The following is a 21602-nucleotide window of genomic DNA, read 5'->3' as shown; positions in this document are numbered from 1 at the left end:
ACCTCTCTGTCATCTCACTCTCGCTCTCCCTCCCTGCTCTCTCTCTCTCTCTCTCTCTCTCTGCATAGCTGCCGTGCTCACCTCAAACGCACTCTACTACACTGTATTACACAACACGCAACAACACTACCCTGCTCATCCTGAATGGAGATCAGCACTACAGTGGGTAGGCTAGAAGTCGCAGCTTTCAAATCAAGCTTTCAAATCAGTATTCGGATCAGCAAGTGTCTGCAATGCTGCCGACACTTGGAGGGACTGCAGCGTGATAACCAAGGCTGCAACAGGCATGCTCACGTATACACCCAAGCAAGTGACACAGAGATTTTTTTTAAATGTTGAGGCAGCTGAATGGTGACCAATATGAAACCAGACGAACAAATAAAGGATTAAGACAATTTCAGTTCCTGCTTACAAGGGTTGCAACAATTCTTAGCTTGTGCTTTCATTCGGTTTCCTTTTAAATCATTCACTCTTTTTCAATTCCATTTTTGTTTCTTTACAACAACTACAAGATACATAAGATGTGGATAAATTGATTTTGATCCATCCTAACCCTTTACAAAGGAAGAAGTGTACTTAAATTGAAGAGATGTTGAAGAGAACTGAACTTTTGACAAATTGTCATTGAAATGTTTTTGAATTTAGTGTAGTTGGAGACAATTTAAGTGTAAAACGACTGTAATCACAAGTAATCACACCACTGTTTGTGTGATTACTTTTTCAATTTAAATGCAACCTTTATAAATAGATTGACTGGTTTTTGGTTTATAAAGTGAAAAAATAGTGGAAAAGGTTTGATCAGTATTTCCAAAGCCCAAGCTGACGTACTTTACTGTCTTATTTTATGCACAACCTAAATATTTTGTCTTTACTGTCACAGTAGAGAAAAAGAAACCAGAAAAAATTGAAGGTGAAAATTTCACATAAATATTCAAATGGATAAATCATAATTTTTACTTTTATATTTTTCTGTATTATTTTTGCCACACTGAGAACAGTCGAAAGATTTTTAAAAAATGACTTCTGCATAAGAACTGAAAGTTGGCTGCTGTATAAGCACTGATTGAGATTTTTAAAAAATCAAAATAATACTAAGCCTTTGTAATTATATCAAAGGTGATCAAATCCGTTTTATAGGCACAGTACAATAGAGGATTAAGCTCTAAGTCTACAGTGTAATTCAATGAAGCCTCAGATAGCTTTACCCTTAATTAGGACAAGCAAGGCAAAAGGAGAGGAGACGAGAGGAGAGGAGACGAGAGGAAAGGAGATGAGGAGAGGAGGGGAGGAGAGGAGAGCAGAGAACAAAAGAGAAGAAAATAAAATAAAAGGTGGAAAGAAGAGAAGAGAATAGGAAAAGAGAGGCATGGAGAAGAAAATGTCCAGACAGTGGCAACCCCTTGTCACCAGGGCAGCCGTTGCTATGGAGATACTGCCATGATGAACGGACCATGCCAGGGGAAGCACCTGCTAGACAACATTTATTTCATGTAATTCTCGAGGCAACATGGCATACATTGCTTTTAACCTTTTATTCGGCACCAAATTTATAGTGTAAATTAAGGTGATTTGATGTTGTTATCAAAAGATGCAAACGCAGGCCCCATGTATATTAAAGGTGGCATTTGATCGGTCAAATGTACACATTGAGCGGCATGTGTATAATTGCATTATTAGACAGTCTAAGAAGCTTTGATACCAAATCATCCTCTCTTACAGGACAAAAACAGTCTATTAAAAATAACTATAAATACATTAGTATACGTAGGGGAGGAGTTTACTACAATATAATGGACTTTAAGAAATGTTCCCAAAAGGCCCTCCCATCAGCCCACCACAGCTCATCTCATTTGGCCTCAACTTAGTACAACCACAAATCACTCATTTCCAAATCCTATCTAACATCAAGCTGCTGGCCCAAGAAAAAGTTTATCGAAGGCATGTAGGCCTAGTCCAAAAATATGGAAATAAAAACATAAGAGGCAAGGTACATTTTCCTTTCCTTGGCTAATGAAATTGATTAGGTTTCTTTGAATCATATAATCATGTAAATGGCAGAGCAACATATTTCTTTATGAGTCTGGTTCTGCTCGAGGTTTCTGCCTCTTAAAGGCAGCTTTTCTTGCCACTGTTACTTTGCTAACTGTTGCTTAGTGCTGGGCTAAAGATGGATTAATGTTGGGTCTTTATAAATAATGTAACTAAGAGTACTGCCTAGACCTGCACTTTTCGTAAAGTGTCTTGAGACAACATTTGTTATGAATTGCTACACAAATAAAGATTGTTTGATGCTGTTCAAACAATATTTTTCTTAAGACTAATTTATTTAAGAAATACAGACCTGTTATTTCCAACAAACCCTCTTTCATTTCTCAAATGTAAATGACTCGGCTATATGAGAACTCAATTTAGTTTAAAATTAATTTAATTAAACTAAAATTAAGCCTGGTATACAGTTTCCTCAACCATAACTTATGGAATGACAGTGAATGTATTAAGCTGTTAGAATATATGTGACCGTGTAAAGGGTTTAGTAAATCTGAAGAACATGAATGAGTAAGCAGCACTGCATCATCTACGTCACTGACAAACTGACGCATGTTGCATGCAGCATGGGAGGAACACGTATGGATGTTAAACATTAAAAGACCGAATAAAATGTCTTTCTTATATGAAAATACATTGAAGTGACTTTTAACGTGATGCTTGTCAACCTTAACCGAGTTTTAAACATGAAATATTATTAATACCGAAGTGACCCGTTAAACACGGCACCGCCCCCCCCCCCCCACCTTACGTCTTCACAGCATAAATACACATTATCTATCGAGCTTTAGAGGGATTATTTATTTTTCATTATCACGATAGTGTTTCTAGCCAGCTAACAGTATTACCTGTAGCGGCAGGTGTTGTGGTATCCCCGTGCACCTGCTGTTAAACCGCACGAGTTAATTTCCTCCTGCATGAGTGGGTAACGTAACGCTATGCTGAGCTAACCCTCGTCAGCACCGTAACGCAACAGGGAAGAAAATAACCGTAAACAATTACATCAAAACGGATTTCCGACAAAAACACGAAAGCTACCGTTACCGCAGCTCAACGGTTGTTGTGACTTTCAGGAAAACTCGTGACGTCACACAGAGAAACGGCAACCCCCCTCTCTGTCGTGCACGGGCTCACGAGCACACACACACACACACACACACACACACACACACCCTACCGTCACGTCTTGTCCTCCCGTTTTCGGTTTGAACGGTGTCAGGTTGGTGTGTGGTACTCCTCCACCGTGGAGCTCTCATCATCCCATTCCAACATCCCGTGTGTGTCCGCCGTCTATTAAGCCAAGCATCGCGAGAGTAAGTAAGGGCGGTTTATGCATGAGAGCCAGGCTGTTAGGCCTGGGTCTGATCCCATTTACATTTAAACAGTTATATATTAATCAACTAAAAGTCACAAAGTCAATCAATTAGGGTTTTTTGCTACCAAAAGAAGACGACCCTCATCTCCAGACAAGAGACAGAGAAGAGGAGGAGAGTAAATAGAAGTTGGTAAAAGTCTGTGTACTAAAGACTTTAATTAACTTTATTTGTAAAGGAGTGCTCTGTACACTTTCTTTGATGTGGACCTATTTTCAATCATATACACTACGGCCATAGGCAACCAGGGAAAACAATGAACCGCAGGACTACAATGGTGTTGCTATTTGAAGAACAGCCAAATTAACCTATAGGCCAGGGGTGTCCAAAGTGCGGCCCGAGGGCCATTTGCGGCCCTTGAGGGGATTTTTTGTGGTCCGTGACTTCAAATGAAGGCCCGAGGCCTTGATTAAGATTGGCACATAATCTTATTTTTCTTTTTCATCTTAACAAGGGCTGAACAATATTCCTAAAATTGAAAATGTTGTTGTTTTTTAAAATCTACAGCTTTTACTATTTTCCACATTTTTTGTAAACTATGAAAAAAAACGTATGCAAAGTTTTTGCAAACAAGCGGACTGTTGTTTAACCATTTAATGACCTGAGCTAAATGCAGAAAGCTTTTCCAAATAAATGAACCACGTTACAGGCTTGATTCTGAGAAAAAAAAACAAATAAAGTAGAACTAAGAAATCTAAATATTTGATTTATTTTTATTAAAGGGTTTCTTTAGCGAGCCTTTTGATTCTGATCTACAAAGCCTTACTATTTTTAAAACTATATTTTAAAAAACAAAACCTGTGGCCCGTGAGCGATTCTAACACGACAATTTTGGCCCGCAAGAAAAACAGTTTGGACACCACTGCTATAGGCCAACCAACTACACTGAAAGTCTACATAACATGCACTTGTCCAGGCAATCTACTGACTCAGTGAGTAGTGTGTGGGGCCAAAAATACTGTATTAAAGGAATATGGAATTCCTTTCCATCCGTAAAAATATTTAAAGTGCATTGTGTACACAGAAAAATAGTTGTTTCTCTGCAAAGAACATACAGTTAAGTAAAGATCAGGGTCAGTACATAGACTAAACTTTAGAATCCTGCAACATCTTTTTTTTTTTCAATCATCTGTTTTTTTACAGCTGCAAAACAGATCTCAAAAGCTAATCATGAATGTCAAGACTTTCAGGTGGTTGATGAAAAGCTTTTTTAAAAATAATGTGCAGGATGTTGCATCCTTTGGGTCAGCTGTCAGTCACACTGAACCATTAAAGTGAACACAGATAAAAGACTCCGAAACAGAGACAAAGTTGGATTAATCAGACAAAAGGTTGCTTCACAGAAAATCCACAATCCTAGTCAAATAACACAACAGGATTTTTTTGTAAGTGCACTTACTCTACAGAGGCAAAGGGGAAGGTGCTCAAGCCCCTTTTAAAGCCAATCTGTCACGTGCATGTTCCATTTCTGGAACAACTGGAATCCACCATCTATCAGCCGCCCTTTTATGATCTTCAGAGTTGCGAAGAAGAATTGGCTGTGGCTTGTTCCCAGTAGTTAGAACTGACCAGAGCCAAAGCTGAGGCAACACTTACAGAAAAGAGGAGGTTTGCAACCAAACACCTATACACACCATATTAAAAAGACAATTTTGACAGCAGAAATAAACATGTTTGCCGCCTGGGACAAAAATTATTTTTGTCTTAATAGCTTAAGCTTAAGACCCACCTCAGATCCAGCCCTTTGCCTGACCAAAAGTTAGGTTGAGTCAAGATTCCCAAAATGGGGACCAGCAGCCATTGGCTTCTAAAATCCGCTTCAGAAACAATGGATGCTGTCACTGGGACTACATCCATGTTTATACAGTCAATGGTTTCCAAGCACTGATGGTTGTGGGCTGGGCTAGGTCAGAGTCCAGAGCTGTTAATCCCAGTGCTTTTTGGAGGGCAGGAAGTGAAGGATAAAACAGGAACATGAGACGTGAAACATGAGGTAACAAAAAGGAACCACCTTCACAGCAGATGTGACATCAGCTGCCTTATATGTACTTTAATGTTGTTAAGGGTAAAAGTGAGTATCCCAGTGTATCTTTGTGCCTTCAAAAGCATAGGGCGTAGGAGTGCATCCTCTCTTTCTTCTATCCCTGCAATATACTTCTTTCTCACCCCCTTATTTTCAACATTTAAAACTTTGGGAGCTATGTTTATATATATATATATATATATATATATATATATATATATATATATATATTTGTTTATTTTAAGAGCAGTGCAATGATGCCCTCCCTCATCTGTTATTCTTACTCTGTCTCCCCAGATGGTGCTGAGTGTGGAGCTGGACAGAGGGTGTAGGTATGGGGACATGGCTGGGTACAGAGTGCAGACACAGGTGTACCTAGCGTGTCAGATAATATATGTGTGTACTGTTCTGGCCTCTCTTAACACACATGCACATATTGCCATCAGCTGGCCTTTAGCTCGTAGCCCTGTGGAACGGGGGGAGTGTGAGTAGGAACCAGCAGCCAGGCAAGGTGTGTGTGTGTGTGTGTGTGTGTGTGTGTGTACGTGTACGTGTGTGTGTGTGTGTGTGTGTGTGTGTGTGTGTGTGTGTGTGTGTGTGTGTGTGTGTGCGTGTGTGTGTGTGTGTGTGTGGGCAGGAGAGGCAGTGGAGGTGGGGTCATGGAGGTGGGGGTAAAGAGACAGCTTGAAAGGAAAAAAGGCAAAAAGGCAGCACAGGGGAGCCCTTCTGTTACCATTGCTGTAGCCAGACGTGTCCCTGTGACACACACAAAAACACACACCCACACAGACACACATATGCACATAAAAACAACTTCGATTCAGTCGCCAACTTTCTCAGTCGTCCTGCACTGTTACAAAAACATGACTCAAGAATAACCAACAATGTTGTATAAACTATTTAAGATGATGGTCAAATTCAATGCATACGTGTATAAGCTCAGAAAAAAAAAGTTGAAAGGTATTCTGATTAGTTATCATAATTTTGAAGAATAGAATGATTTAACAGACATGCTAGATGTTTTTTGAGTCTGTGCTTTTTGTTCTGTGTTGCTTTGAGCTACAGAAGATGCAAAATGTGTTGCAGGTATTCCATTCACTATTTTCGTCTTAGTTTACTGTGCCAACATTTGCTGATAAGCTGAAAAACCCAGCAGCATGGATGATTCTCTCTCAGCCATGATAATAATGCCCCTTCTCAAGGAGCTGAAAGTCAGTATCTGACTTTATAATTTCTTGTTCTGTTCAGGAAAAAACCCCACTGGAGTCAACAAAAAAATACATATTGTACTGTTATGTTGTTCTCTATATGAACTCCATTTAAAAGGCACTTGTGTCTCAAGTGATCTTATAGTTAGTGCACCTTTGAGACTTCATTATGCACAGTCTTAGCAATGGAAGAGTGAGCCCGTCCAGTCAGTCAGATCAGCTTTAGGAGAGCAACATTTTGAGGTGGGATCCTCTAGCTATGATTTAGTCATCGATGCGTGACCTCACACACAAGTGTGTTGTGTATGTTTGTGAACTTCGGGCAAGTCAGGTTTCTGTTTGCTCTACCCTGTATATGTTTTTGTGTATGTGAGAAAGAGAATGAAGAAAAGATCCTAACAAGCAACAACCTCCGGTGATGAAAAATGAATCTGATGCAGAAGTGCTAAATCCTGCGGTTCGTTGAGTGTCCGCTTGGGGCTGGCTGCAGAAGAATTGGAAGTCAAATACACAGTACACACCCCATTTTAAAAAAAAGTTTCTACAGCAGAAATGAACATATTTACTGCCAGGTTAAAAATACAAAAATAGGTCTCATATTTTGGTCTGGACGCACTGTATGGGGGGTGAATTTTTTGATAAGTCCTCCGTTTTGATTTTATTAAGGAAAAGTGTTATTCACAATAAGGTGCAGAGCTGGCCTGACTGACAGGAGGGCGCAGTGTAATGGTTTGCCAAGAAGCTTATCAGGATTTATCAGAAAACCCTTTTCCTTTTTTTCTTTTATAGTCCTTACTCAAATTTCCTCACTACTGTTTTCTACTTCAGTCTGTAGGACTTACATTTTTGGGGTTTTAAAACAGATTGCATGATTTCGTCCGGCATTTCTGGGTGTCTCTGAGCAAATGTTCTCTCTCTTTCATGAAGACACCAATGTAACCATCCCCCCCCATGCCCACCTCCCACCCCTGGCCCGTTGTGCCATCAGCTCTCAAAAGATGGACCCCTGACTCCCTGTGGGCAAGACTGTGAGCTGCCTTGTGTATTACAAAAATACAAACACACACAAACACACACACACCTGACACATTTAAGTGACACCAGAGCGCAGAAGGTCTGTCCAGGTTGAAAAACACACAGACACACACACACCCACACATCAACACACACCACTAAACTTTCAGCTATCACAGCATTCCTCCCCCAGTCCCATACCTCCTGTCTCTGCCCTGCTGCCACACACATACCCACCCCCCCCACCCCCATTTGTGACTCCCTTCACCTCCTGCAAAACACCCAACTCTAACTATACAGCCCCCCCCCCCCCCAACTTTAAATCCAGTCCTTTCTCCCCAGCTCCCAAAGCCCAGGGAAGCAGCAGCCGTGCCGGCCAGCCTGGCACCCCGGTCCTCCCCGATCTCTTTGAAGTGGCTTCAGGAGAGAGAGGTCAGCTTCGCCCCGGAGACCCACATAGAGGTAGGGACAGCTGCGGTCAGACAGACTCCTGTGCAGGGGATAGGTACACACATGCAGAGACACATATACATATGTACACACAACAAGAGCAGCTGCAGCCACGGTGTTGAAGGTGTGCTGTGCAGCAGGACAGCTTGGGAGCCAGTATGGTCCAGCATGGCTCTGTTCTGTTCTGGGTCACCTATTTTGCGCTCAGGTGTAAAATCTTGAGTGAACCAGATGACCAGATAATATTTTTTACATAGTTTCTGACGCCTCGGCTTGTTTTGTTATGTGTTACTGTTGCAATAAAGCCCAAAAATGTGCACATGTGAGCATTTAACTTTAGCAGTGATACACTGAAAAGTACAGTTTTAGTGTCAAAATGTGTGTGTGGATGCCCTCTGCTCTCATGAGGACAGGTTGCACTCCTCTAAAAACACCCTATCCCCCAACTGCCATCACACAAGATACACACTCAAATTGTCTTCCATGCCTAGCCCCACCTTACACACATGCCTCCGCCCATGTGCAATCTGGTTTCTCTGTTTCCTTGCCATGTTCAGCTCCTCTGCCCGAAAAATGAAGGGCTGGGGGACAGATTGGAAACAGATTTTATCTTCACCTCTTCGTCCATGAGATAAACTTCTATCTGCAATTAATTTCACCAAAAACTCTAAACTGAGTAATTTTGGAAAGCTGACAAAAGACAGATTGAAGTAGAAACATAATAAAAAGGTTATTTGTATATATTTCACACAAGAAGGCTAAGCTTACTTCTTCTTTTTCTTTAATTACATACTCAAACAAAGTGTTTTGCCCTGACACATCGGGTTGTATTTCTTTGGGATGCATTTTCAATATCCACCTTAGCAGATGTTCATTATGCAACTCTTGTTTCTGCAAGTTGTATTTCCAGTACCTGTGACGGCATGTGACTGCAGGATTATTTACGAGAGATGGTAAAAGCAATTATGTGATTGACCGCTGCTTAGTCGCAGCTGCTGCAGTAGTGTAGGAGTCATTTTTCAGCAAGGTGATAAAGAGAGAGCTGAGCCACAAAATAAAGGCTCTAGATTTACTGTTGGCACTATGGGCAGTGAGCGTAAGAATGAGTCTGCAGTTTAAAGGATCACGTTATATTTGTTTACAAGGTGACAAAAAAGCCTTTGAGGCTTCTGTTCAGGTTTTGTTCCTTCTTTTTTTTAATTTTACAGTTTTGACTATTTGGGTGTAAGAACCGTTTTAAATGAATATTAGGTAAGTTGGTCTCTGTATTTTAGGACAGATGTTACCTGGATGAGGCATTTGGGGCAGCCAGAAACCTCATCTATCCTTTAGTGATGAAAACATCGCCAGCTTCTATGTGGTGTGGCATGAACACACATATAAATTCTCTGTCTCTGTCTCAAACAATCCAACACACACTCAAACACTTCCTCTGTCACTGCTCTTCCAGTTGCATGCTGGAGATCCTTAGGGTGCCATCAGTGTAGATTCTGATCAGTGCAGAGTCAATGAAGCAGTGAGAGGACGACAGAGAGACAGAGGGAGGGATAACTTTGATCTGTTTTTGTTCAAGAGGAGGGCTGTCATTGATGGAATGTGACCTTGACACAAATACTCATTAAAAAGACCAAAATGAGGAGGTTTACAATATTTAATGTAGAAAATGTTATGTTTTGGAGCTCATTTTATAACTTTTGACGCCGATATTGAAGATCTTCTTAGGATCTTCTCTATCATGTCCAGTGCAATAAGAAAATGTGCTTTAAGGTAGATATATTTATAGTTATTTATATTTCTTCATTAGCTTCTTCCTGTAAGCTATAGGCCAATAAATAAACCTGTTATTGTCTGACTTAATTTAAATCACTTTGATCATTTTTATCAGAGATTTCTGGATTTGTTTTTTTGTCTGGGTCTTTCTCTCTGTTGAGAAGTAGGTTGGGCTCAGGGTGGAAACTGTTCCATACATGATACATCAACCAGCATTGTTGCAGTCCTGATAATGAAGAACTTTAGCTGAATTTCGACTGTAAAAAAAAACAAAAAACAAAATCTCTTTTTCAATCGTTTAATTCAAAAAAATGTATACTCACAAATATGCAAAGTCTCAGAGATAAACAGTCACCAAAAAGAAGATTGGGTATTGATATGTAGTTATTTTTTATGTCTGAAACAACTGCCAGGTGGTAGGTGTCAGACAAAGTGATAAACAACATTTAACTGTTAAAACAAAGAATAAGTCTTTTTTTTTTTTTTTTAAGAAAGAAAGAAAAAAACTAGGCCACTTACCCCTTTACACGGAAAAACTAGTAAATAGGTAAGAGGTACTGCTTTGTCCACAGAGGGTGTTAGAAATCAACCCAAACTGAAAGTTCCTAAGAGGAGCTGTGGGTAAAGAAATGTGGGATACCTTCAAAAATAATTGTCCTCTTGATATTAGAAACGTTTTTATTAATGTGTGTGAATGTGATTCAAGCTGCTATGGTTACTTCCTCTTTAAAATGCATTGTGTCAGGCTTTTCAAAGGTATGTGATTACCTGACTTTTTTTTTTTTAATGCATGACAAAAGCAGGACTTGGCTCTATTGGAATGCTGTTCTGGTAACACAGGGCAAGAAAGGACAAATAGAATAATAGAAATTAAAATGAAGTGTAATTATATTGGATCCTATATTGTAACGTGGTTTAAACATTACAAGGATAGTGCAGATTAAAATGGGACTGAAGAGGACAGGATGGAAAACAACAGCTGAAACATAACATCAGCACCAGCTCGACCAGTGACGGATGACAACTAAATGTCCCAACACTCCCAGCGTCCCACATCCTCCCTGCATGTGCACAGCTGCATATGCAAGCACCACTCCAGGCCACTAGGGAGGGCTGCATTAGTTACAGACTTACTGACGGCTCCAGCTGTTACTATATCTGTCTTTCCATCTTTCTCAGAGATTGCATCGCATTAAGTAAACACATCTGGATAAATTTAAATCTGTTTGTTTTAGTTATTAGTAAAACATCTGGAAGAGCATTTTAGGAAATATCGTAGTATTAGTTGAATATCTCAAACAAGCCAGAAAGTGCATCTCTAGAGAGGAGGGCAGGAAGGATATTGTTGCGATCTATCAATGTGTTTGTGTTTGTGTGTCATTATTTGCATGGGTTTCAGAGGAAGTTAGGTTGTACACAACACATCTGTCAACATCTGGGTGCACAGATTGTATTTGGCTTTCCAACAACTGGGTGATATTAACACCAAAAACACACACAGTTTGAGCACAGCCAGAGGACAGCACAGCAGTAACTCCCCTCATACATACAAACACACACTAACACACATCCACCCACCTCAAAAGCCTCCGATGGCCCCTGAGGGCCCCAAGTTTCCAATCCTGCCACTTCCTATTTCTGGTCTGCGCCTCCTTTACAGCCTTTGTAAGACACATTTCTCTCTCACAGTCTCTCCTTCCCTTTTGCCTTCACACACACACACACACACACACACACTCGCTCACAGAGACACATTAACACTTTATGTGTAAAAGTGATTCTCCCCAGGCTACCTGCTCCTTGGGGAGGTGTAGAAGGAGCTTGTCGTCTCTTTCTCAGAACAAACTGCTGTGTAACATCTGTGTGCAGGAAGAGAGAGACAGATATCTGTCGTGGGAGGAGATGTCTTTCACTCGTGGTCTTCTTTCAGCGATTTGCATTTCCCAAATGTGTCATCGTAGTGTTTGATAGACAATTGTCAGTGCAGACAAACTGATTCACAGCTTCTCAGTAGAGACACATTTTGGTAATTATTTTCTTTTCTTTTCTTTTTAACAACTCAAAAATAACATTAAACCTGTATCATTGTTTTGGCATTTTTAAGCAGATCAGTCATATCAATAACATCTGACACCTATTAGTCACACATTAATCCCCTGTGAATTGATTTAGAAGTCAAATCTGTTTTCAAAAGCAGCGTGAGATTGTGATGTGTTGACAAAAATTGTTTTCCAAAACAAGAGAAACAGATTTTCGGTATCACTGAAGCATAAATACTGACATATGAACGAGATAATTCACGTAGTAAACAGATTTTTCTGATGATGTCTGTGATCTTTCATCTCAGGTTTAGGAGGTAATTCCATTTCCAAAATATAATAATATCCCAATTACTACAGCAGCATCTCCCCATGTCCAGTTGTTGTTTACTCGGTCAGTACGAAGGCTGGCTGGAGGTCCCACACAGGGGAGGACTGCACCGTGTCACCCCTGTGACAGCTCACCATATGGGGGGGAGAGCAGGCATTCTCTAAGCCTTGTGGAAGTCCCCACACATGGATCACACAAACAGAGCTAAAGTGCCCTGGCAGATGCCATCTCTGTGGTTACTATAGTACGCACACACACACACACACACACACACACACACACACACACACACACACACACACACACACACACACACACACACCCGCACGCACACACACAGAGGGTGCAAATCTGCTACAACATCACAGCTAAACCCATCCAGATGATCAGGCTAATTGTGTCGCACTGTTTGATGGTGAATGACCATGTTTTGTTTTTATCTCCTAGCTGCTCTCCTGTTTTTAAAGAAAATATTTTGGAGGGATTTTTGCATTTTGTTCAGAAAGAGTAGCCATAGAAAGGATAGCGGCCGACCTCAAAATACAGTAACCCTTTTATAATTATTTATGTATTTAATACAGACAGAGCAAATTGGTGAACATTAGTATAAAAATAAAAGACATAAACAGGGTCAGGGTTAGCAAGACTGCTCATTTATATCCATTGTCCTGAGGAAAGCAACATAGAGATAAACATTTACAAGAAAATGTACAAATACAAATGCACAAAAAATGAATACCTGGTGCAACATGTACAGATAAAAGTCAACAAAATTGATGTTGATATCTTTTTGGTTACTATAGAACGGACTGCACCCATACTGTGCTGCTTTACTGTAGTTTAGTGTTGAATTAGTTAAGTCTGTTCTCCAACTATTTGACATGTTTATGTTTTTTATGTTAAAAAAACACAAAGTCAATTCAATAACTTGGATAATTTATCCAAGCCACATTTAGTTTTAGTTTAGGCTATATTAGCTTTGTGAGCATTCTGAAAAGGCTTGTAGTAACAATCACATCTAACACCATCTCTCCCTCTCATCTGTCTCTCTTTACACACCTCTATCTCTCTTACTTCTTCCATGGTGTCGCTCATCCTCTCGTGTTTTAAAAAAAAAAAAGTGGATGCAATTTACTACTCCTGAATAATGAGAGTGTGGTTCCCCCTATTTAGCCCGAGGCTTACAGAACTAACATCTGGGCTGTTTGGCAGGCTTGTTGGATAGCCTCTTCAATGCTGCTCCAGATGCAGGCAAGGGAGGCCCAGCACACAGATGGAGACACACATACACACCTAGAGCGTACACACACGTACACAGTACACACACTCATATACACACGCTCACACACACAAATAGTGCACGTTAGGAACATCAATGTGTGCATAAACACATTTGCACTGCGTGAACACTGCACACGAGAGAGGCAGATGTTAGAACAAATACAGATGTGTGAAGACATACAGATACAGTAAGCCACAAACAAACAAATACACACACACACACACACACACAAATCCAATTTTGCACCCAGATGGAGACAGAGCAGCAGCTGATGTGGTGGGCAGAGCTGGCGCATTGTTGGCATAGGTAACATGTTCTCAACAGCTGGCGCAGGTTAGGGATTCCTGGGAATTGGAGCCACAAGGCAAATGTTCCCACTGGCTCGAGGGCCAGTGATGTGGCAGGCAGGATGGCAGGCTGGCATAACGTCAACTGTACACACACACACTAAGATTTCAAAATGATGAATCCAGTGGTGAAGACACACATGAATACTTTCATGGATATGCAGAAGTACTGAGTTGCATGTTTTAGTGAATATCCATACACACTTGTGGGCCTACAGCAACGTGGAGCAACATGTTAATGGTCACAAACACACACACGTTTTATTTATTTTTTCTTCTCTACCACTATTCGTCTGCTTTCTTCAGAGTTATTCTTTATGTGTGTGTGTGTGTGTGTGTGCATGTTTTGTTTTGGTCTGTGTGGAAGTGTACTAGCCTTTTCACTGCCTGGGGGCTCATTTCCTGTCGCAGCTGTTGGCTAGTTCCTCTGACATCTGGACTGAAGAGAGACAGACAGGCAGACAGACAGACACACAGGCAGACAGACAGAACAAAGGCTACAATGACGCTTTATTTCAACAAGATCTCTGGGATCTAACTACAAAGATTTGAGGAGATCACACTACTGTTTGTGCAGTCTTGGCTCTGACTCTGGCTGTTCCTCATCTGCTGTGGCTGTATTTATTTAAAGCTCTGTCCTTGTTAGTGTCTCCCACTCTCCCTCCCTTTCATTGTTTGTGTGTGTATTCTGCCTGAACAGATCCAGCAGCTGTAGCTAGAGAAAATATTTCCATATCTGACTGTTAAGGATCTATTTATTTTTTGAAGAAGTGTAACTTGCCATCATGTGCAGGTTCACATGTCTTCACTCTACCACACTCTTTACTCTTTACTTCAACACCTGCTTTATCTGAAGGAGCTTTGATGGATAGCTGCTACTCATGTAGTTTCTGTAGATAGCCAGCTTTGGCACTTTCACTTTTTAAAGGAGATCCCCTTCAGCAGAAAACTTCCTTTAAAATAAAAAACTCCAGAAGCAGGCTCACTTGACCTTTAATGGGAATTGTACGGGTTGGTTTGATTCATCAAGCACCCACCATTAACTAAGACTAAAGACATCCCTTTTTGGCCTTCCACCTAACTCTGTACCAAGGTTATGTGCCATTTTACCAGTTAAAAGTGGATTTTCACATAGGAGTTGGAGATATGGACCAAAATCATATCTCGATATTTTTTAACTGAATGGGCGATGCACAGTATATATCTAGATATTTTTCTTCTGTAAAGAAATAACAAAAACAATGTTTGTTTGAAAGTACATATATCTTTAAAAGTCGATATATTTCCCAGCCTTTGTTTCACATATCCTAAATGCTCTGGTTCAATGCATTTTAGCTTTGTATTTCATAACTGGTGGGATGGGACAAGGGATGGGGATTGAACCAGCTCGGTTCCGCATTTTTCAAAAACCTGAACAGCAATGACAACTGAGCTTATCGAAACTGCTGTCGAGACTTTTCCATCCTGTAACGTAACATTATATCTCAAGTCAAGTCACGTCATTTCAAATAAATCATTGGTGCACAAACATACATTGATTGTCAAAGTTTTTGCAAAGGTGTTGGGGGACACAATCTCCATGGCCAAGCACATCTAGTAGTCTAAGGTACTGCATTGTGGTTTCATTTGATGCCCAATGCAGTACCTTAGACTATCATCGGGTTAAAAGACTCCTTTAAATGAGCCTCCTTCCCTAATCGGGACATTAAAAGTGGGTCACTGAGCTGTTTTCAGTAGGTCACTGATATGTGCCTGGGAAAAAAGTTCCAGCAAGAACAACAAGTCTATGATGTGCTGTATTTTGAAGTGCAAACCATAATGCAAATATGAGGTCAAAAGTTGACAAGAACCTCAGTGTGTTGTGTAGAGCAAAGTGTTGGCAGATGAAAGTGTAAGGCACAAAAACAGAAACAGCATTTAGAAATGAAACGCCCTGCTTCCAAAGACAAACCTGTTGACTACTTTCAAAGACGACCTTTGCACTGTTGTGTTGTTTGGGGATATTGACATACTGTGATGTTCTTTATTGCAAGCCAGGTCCAAACAGCACCATTTTCAGTAAATAAGTTGGTTGCTCTAGACCATGTGCTATTAAAATGATGCTCTTTGTCTTTTTATCTGTGTAATTTGTTCTATAGTATATGTACATTTTTGTGATGTTTACAGCGTAAAATAATTGTGTGTATTTAAAGGAGTTCTTAAACTGCTGTAGGCTATGAAAATGACATGGATGAAAATCCTTAAAATAAAAAAAACACTTTAATATATCAAGCTGTAATAAAATCCATTATAACTCTAAAACATGGAAATTGTGGTGACAAGATGAAGCTCAATGGTTCCTCTTAGTTTTTGGGGTATTATATTTAGATTAAGTTTTATGATAAAAGCTTATTAATGTCCAGCAGGGGTGTCTGTCTGTGGCAAGATGACTGGCCAGATGTAGAGTTTCCCCCCTCCCATCCAGCACCACTCCAGCCTACCCCTGCATCACAGACACACATACACACACAAACTCTGCTCAGCGAGGGGACGGCTGGCTGGCTGTTGGCTCGGAGGCGCCATTAACCAATTTAGCTTCCAGATGTCCATCATACAGTCGCCGCCAAAGCTGTGCAGCTCTCTGTGAGCTTCACACGCACGGGTGTGAACAGCCTCCCCCCCCCCACACACACACACACATACATGCACACACACTGCTGAGCTGTGATGTTCTGATGCTGAGACACAAACAGTTACATATAGGAAGGCAGAGACTTGAGATGTACAAGACGTCTTCACTTTAACACATCGCACACCGGGGAATCGACTGCACTGCGTGTAAGAGTGCTATTTGATTGACATGCACAGATCCTGATAAAATTGAGACTCACTTTTTGATCATTCCCAATGATCCTCCCCCATCTGGATAGAAGCAAGTTAAATACACAGTTGTTCCTCCTGATGTCTGGTCCCTCTGAGACACACATAAACATAGATCAGCATGTGTGCACCCACTTGCACGTCTAGAAAGGCAGACTCACTCTCTCTCACACACACACACACACACACACACACACACACAGACACAGACACACTCTTGACGCACTTACACAAACACATATTCACTTTCGTCAAATGGACAGATGCTGCACCTCTAGAGGCACAGAGACCCAGCAGCTGTTCCCCAGCCAGTCAGATGGGCTTCCATTGGATGCTCATGAATATTTTACACTCAGTCGAAATGGCTGCATTCCAGACTCCTACAACAGCAGCCACACTGGGCCAGATGATCAGATTATTAAACTGTACGAACTGATTTCCTCCCACTGTCAGCTGGAAATTAAGAAACATGTATTGAATAGTTTTGAAGGATAACCGTGAGTTGCATCTTATGGTAGGAGTCTCTGATGGGGTAGTTTGGTTACTAGTTTGAGTTCAAGTTTAATGTCTAATTTTCATCTCTTTAAAATCTCTCTCCCTATTCTTGTTTTCTCAAGCTACAGTTTAATGTCCTTATTATAAAATTTGTGTCACAAAGTGAAAACATTTTAAAATACAGAACTACACAAAGGATAGACAGAAGTACTCTCAAACAGAAGCCTCAAAACACTTCCTTCCATGTTAATATGTTTATACCAATGACTGTCTAAAACACAGACATCGTCTCAGTGACATCACCCATTGGATTCTGAAGAGGGGTCATTAAGCCCAACGATGGCAGACACCTTATTGGAAAAATAATTCTCCACCTAACAGTGCATCAATTTGGAAACAGGAAAAGAGGTGGAGCTGGGGCGGGATTTAAACTTCCTGGTTAACAGCTACAACACAACCACCTATCAGTCAACTCAACAATGACCCAAAACAGATGAGTTGTAAAAAAAAAAAAAAAAAAAAAAAAAACTCAATAAAGTTTTCACCAATACAGAAATGAGCTATGGAGACCAAAATCATTTTTTTGCAGGCTGCAAACATTTTTACTTCTGCTGTGAAAATGTGCATCTCCAACATGGGACCTAACAGGTCCATTCAGCCTCAAGTGGACACTCCGGGAACCTCATTTTTTTTAACACCAGGTGCATTCTGCTTAGTTTCCCCTGTTTCATTACAACCGAAATGTCACTACTGCACTTTGTCAGGGCATACACAACCCAAGAAAATATTTACACTTGTCCAGGGCTTCAGGCCGTCTGCTGCCCATGCATACTAGCATTGTGGCTGCTGAAGCTGAAGTGAGGCAGATGGACCTTACCTGTTGTAGCATCTCTTCGTGGCAACAATGTGTTGTCACCTCGACCAGCTTACTCTGCTCGGTTTCTACATGTCCTCCTTAGAGTCAGATGACAGTTAATATTATATAAATAACGTCCTCCTATAGCTCACAGTGCTAGCATCCTCTCGCACATCTGCCCACCTCAGCTCATCAAGACAGTGCCCATCAGGTCAGGGTTTCTGTTACAACTTACATCTATGAATAGTTTGAAAGTTATGCACACAATATATTGTCATTATTTCACCTTTCTCCCATTGTAAGCTTTGTTCAGGAGTACTCAGAGTGCTTAACCCCATTAACAGTTTGGATATACTGCTCGCCTCTGAGTAAATAAAGTGATCAGGATAAGTATGGATGCAGAAAAGAAAGAGGGAAAGAGGGCAGGCAATTGTCCAATTAGAAACTGCTTCCTTTCTCCCTGTTTCTCTCTCTGCCTTGGAGGATGGATTGATCTCATTGGGCCTTGGGCTGAGATTCAAACATCTGTCTGACCCCCCCCTTCTTCTTCCTCTTCCTCTGTCAGCCAGCCAGAGTCTCCCAGAGTGTCTCCCCTCCTGCATTACCTCTATTACAGACATGATGAGGGAAGCTGTTTGACACACTGTGGAGAATGCTTGCAGCTGCACAATCCGGAGGTTCTTGGATGCAAGGATTGATGCATGGATGGACGAATGGACAGGATGTGTGCTTCTTAAGTGTCTTAGAACAACAAGGGCTGAACAAGTGACTTGGCTTAACCTAAATTAAATCAAATGAATCTACTTACTATCGTCACATTTTTTATTACACCTTATATGCAGAGTGGGCTGCACACTGGGGCAGTGGTTAGCGCTTTTGCCTCACAGCAAGAAGGTATCTGGTGTTATTCTCCATTGGACAGTGCCTTTCTGTGTTAAATTTGCATGTTCTCCTTGTGCATTAGTGAGTTCCCTCCGGATATACTCTGGCTTCCTCCCACAGTCCAGGGACATATTTGTAAGGTAAACTGGTGCCTCTGAATTGCCTGTAGGTGTGAGTGTGACTGGTTCTTTGTTTCTGTATGTCAGCTGTGGTTGACTGGTGACCAGTCCAGGGTGTACCCCGCCTCTTGCCCAAAGACAGCTGGGATTGGCTCCAGCCACCCGTGACCCAGACCAGGATAAACGCGATAGATAATGGATAGGTAACATGCAGAGTTTTGAGCTGGTTTTGAATTAGTCCCAACCATTGAATTAATATTAAGATGGATGGATCTTTTGTGATTTCGAGCTATAGACGATGCAGTATCGGTCCGCTGGTAGAGCTGCAGTATTGACCTTCCACTAACCAAAACACGTTTAACTTACCAATAAAATGTCAAAGATTCCTCAGATTGGCCAAGTCCATAGCAGAACAGATTCTTTTTGGGTTTGACACCCATGGTTATATAAAAGGTCCATGACTCTTGTGTTAGTGTTTGTTACATTTCATTTTACTCTACCTCATCTTCTCTGCTAATCTGGTGCATTACACCTTTTTTTTATAGCATCAAATAACAAAACTAAACTAAATCAGCATGAGGAATGAATATGGCCCCTCAGGGATCCAGGAAAACATGGCCCCTTAAAAAATGAAAAACTTGAGGCTTCCAGCAGGCAGCTGACAAACTATAGGGTGCTTTAAGTGGCTATGGACATTACTTATGTAGTCTATGATTGAAAAAAAAAACTAGCTTTCTCTTTCAGCATTTCTTGGAAATCCAACAGATTGTCTCCTCTGCTGATTTGTGTGTGAAGCATTGATGGGCAGTTTACTGGTCAATGCTACCATTGCATAATGGTTTCAAAGGTCCCAAAGACATCACCTCTTAATGCTGGCTAGAGATGCTGCCAAAGAGAAGTTTGTGTTTGAGAACTTTGAGATTGAAACTTTCAAAAAAGAGTCTAGATTTCAGAAATTCCGTTTTGAGCTTTATAAGCCTCCTTCCTTCATGTGCTTGTTTTTTTTTTTTTATGGTTTTGGATTATTATTTTGGCTCCCTGCTGCTTTAAAGACCAGCTTAACAATTTAAAATGTGTGAAGATATACTCAAACATTTTTATCCCCGGATTTATTTGTATCATTTATTTATGTAGCTTACAATTAAAGGTCAGATTTAGAGCAAGCTGACAAAAGATTATGTAATATATCAGTGTCAACAGAAAGAAATATGCAAAAGCAAGCTTAAAAGGGCTGTAACTTTTTAGAAAAGTATTTGTAGTTATATTAATCATATAGTCAAAATATCTTAGCTGTGGCAAGAGGTTTTTCCACTAAAATTCCTTCTTCTGCTAGATTTGAAAGATTTTTTTTCTTTGCTTCTGACATGAAAACCTGCTCTCAGTAAGCAGTCAGCTGACATGAAAACCTGAATATTAGTATATTTCACTCCTAGAAAATACAGCAAACAAGCATGAAAACCTAGTTAACAGCTGCTTAAAAGACAGCAGTATTACACCTGTAAGCAAGTCTGAAATGGGTTTCTTGAACGATATATATGCACAAGATGTTCCCATTTTTTCTGTTTCTATACGCACTTCATCTAAACACCATCTTCTTTGGCCCATACCATGTTAATCCAAACTTGTTTTTATTTATTTCAATGAATGATTACGTGATAACTTGACAGTATATGCTTCAATGAACTGAACTGAATAGACTTGGAGTGTAAAACATGGTATCTACAGCGACCTCCAGAGGTGGAAAGCAGAAGATCACTTTATACAAATCTGTGTTTATAACACACAAACTCAAATAAAAATCTTTGTAAGCTTATGTAATGTTTACTCTGTCAATTATATTTAAAAAAAGGACTAAGTTGTTCAACAATTGTTTAAGTGACAATGAATGAAGATCTGTGGATGGTATAACCGATGGTTCAATTAATTTGAATGCAGAAACAGAGAATAGAAACATAAGAAAAACATTTGCCGTTTAGTTGTATTTCAAACATCAGGCTGGTTCTGCTTAGTCTCTCAGACACATGTGCACACAAACACACTGACACTCACACATGCCTCTTTATCGGTTAGTGGCAAACAATTTGTGGATCTGAGAGGGGACCACAGCAGTGGTCGAAGAAGCTTAAAATGTTTTGCAGAAATTTTGAAGCATTCAAACAGAAAAATGTAAGAATTTCAATTCATGAAGGGTTATCTAATGTCTCTTTCTGTAAAGTTTACAACAAATAGGACTGTGCTGTGAGTTTCCCATACATCACTGCTTCATCACAACACATTGAAAATCATTTTTAAAAGGGCGATATATTAAGTGAAATTAGCAATTACCTTCAAAACAGTTGGACTACTTTATATGTATTGCTCGATTTAGCTAACAGTTTTAAAAATATATTTTTCTTTAAATCCTATTTTCTCTGCACAGGCCTCATGTTGAACTGTTCCATGCTCCGGGGGACTAATTGTATTTTCGTGCATGAACAAGGGGCTCATTGTCATGCACTGGTAACATGG

General features: G+C 40.4%; 1 protein-coding gene across 6 annotated transcripts in view; it reads right to left on the bottom strand.

Moving 5' to 3' along the window:
* akt3a (v-akt murine thymoma viral oncogene homolog 3a) overlaps positions 1-3323 on the bottom strand; it is a 58774-nt gene extending 55451 nt beyond the window's left edge. For 5 of the 6 annotated variants that reach the window (XR_009673276.1, XR_009673278.1, XR_009673275.1 and 2 more), the window contains exon 1: positions 2895-3122. The gene's annotated coding sequence lies outside the window, so the exon portion shown is untranslated. Of the gene's footprint in view, positions 1-2894; positions 3123-3223 lie in introns of those variants that run through there. The other variant, XM_061040081.1, reaches the window with a different exon arrangement.
* Between the last annotated feature and the right edge of the window lie 18279 nt (positions 3324-21602).

Source organism: Labrus mixtus, chromosome 6 (genome assembly GCF_963584025.1).
Source record: "Labrus mixtus chromosome 6, fLabMix1.1, whole genome shotgun sequence".
Classification (NCBI taxonomy): domain Eukaryota; kingdom Metazoa; phylum Chordata; class Actinopteri; order Labriformes; family Labridae; genus Labrus; species Labrus mixtus.
Note: the sequence above shows the minus strand (reverse complement) of the source record. Positions and strands in the feature narration are given on the sequence as shown.